We start from the raw sequence: 1,646 nt of genomic DNA on the forward strand, positions 1-1,646 counted from the left end.
CTTAAGCTGGTAATGGGATATTTAAGAGAATTCCGGGCTCACGGTATTTGTACATTTCATCTAATAGATAGATGAAAGCTAATGAGGTATCCGGGGAGATTTTGTTAAAACAGGCAAATGAGTTTAACGGAAAATCATATAAATAACTTGAAAAAAATTGTGCTGAGGTGTACCTCACGCTCCGAAGAGTTCCGAGTACCCAGGGAGCCTGATCGAGAAAGAGAACAGTACCGGGACCCGGGACACCCCCCCCCAGGGATCCCCTGCAGACAGCGGAAACATTAAATTTATAAATTCAGTATGAATTGTCTGAGTTGTGTTTAATTCATTATGTTGTAACCAGAACCAAATACCCTTCAAAGAGCTCTTGGACGTGCTTGCTAAATCGTCTCGATATAAACAGAAAAAGATGTGTAATGGAACTTGAAAGCTTATGAGAGAACTAGGTTGGGATTTCGATACCTTCAACTCCGCGTGTTTAAGCTCAAAGTCAATTTCTGAGAAATCTTTTTGGGCACAACAACTACTGGGTAAAGAGTCTCCAAAACTCAAATGAGCATGCAAAGTCCGGTTCAGTGTCACGCTCCAAAGTCCTGAAGGTTTTTTTCTTTAAATGACACGGTGCCTGAGCTTCTGCTCCAGTGGAGGCTCCAGTCCCAGCTCCAAGGCCACTTTCAAGTCCTGGGCTTTGTGGAGCTTGCTCTTTTCTTTAAATGGCGTGAAATTGCCTGTGACTCACTTGAGAAGACTTCAGAGAGACAGTGTGACATATCCTGTGAATTACTTTTAATCTACACTGTCGGATGGTAGGAGATGGCAGGAGATTGAAGAACACAGACCCCAGGATTCGTGATTAGCATTTGAGAGACTGATCAGAAGCCCACAATGCACAGGGGCAATTCTGAGGTTTTGAGGTCTCCTCTCCAATCAGCACCCATGAGGGCTTGCTCATTTGCATAATAGGTGTAGGGTGAAGTTTCATTGGTGAATCGACTGGTACAGACCACGTGCGGATTGGCTGGAAATACAATATGGGAGCTGTCACTCCTGCCTGAGTGGGGTTGGCATCCAGTGGTCCAAGAGCCCCAAGATGTGTTAGGAGCATCTGGCTGTCCCTGTGCACGGCCTCCTCCTGGAGAACGTGGTTGCCTGGCTCTCTCCAGAGCTCAGCTGAACTTCACACTAGAGTGGCCTTGGCCTTGGGTACATCCGCCATGCGAGGAACATATAAAAGATTGAGATACACTTTGGGACGGTATAGAGTTAGTGTGTGTGTGTGTGTGTGTGTGTGTGTGTGTGTGTCCACATTGTTGTGAGACTCGCTCTCATTGTCACCCGCCCGTGGTAGCCAGGTAGTGCACCCAGGAGAGGCCATTGGCGTGGACGGACGTGACTCTGCTCTGCTGACCGACTCGGTCGCTGCAGGCCTGATAATAACCAGAGAAGCCTGACGGAGCCCAGCAAGGAGGAAGGCACACTGGGGTGGGGACATTCCTGGGATGCCCTCCCCCACTGGCCGTCATCGGGGAGGGCATCCCAGGCCCCAGTTCTGGGCATGTCCTGGACCCTGGGACTCAACTCCCTCAGAGCCTGTGACGCATGCAGGGGCTCTTGGCCTTGCCCTGGCAGGTCCCCTACCTGTGCCA

The sequence above is a fragment of the Ictidomys tridecemlineatus genome, chromosome 4, assembly GCF_052094955.1.
Source record: "Ictidomys tridecemlineatus isolate mIctTri1 chromosome 4, mIctTri1.hap1, whole genome shotgun sequence".
NCBI classification, from domain to species: Eukaryota; Metazoa; Chordata; class Mammalia; order Rodentia; family Sciuridae; genus Ictidomys; species Ictidomys tridecemlineatus.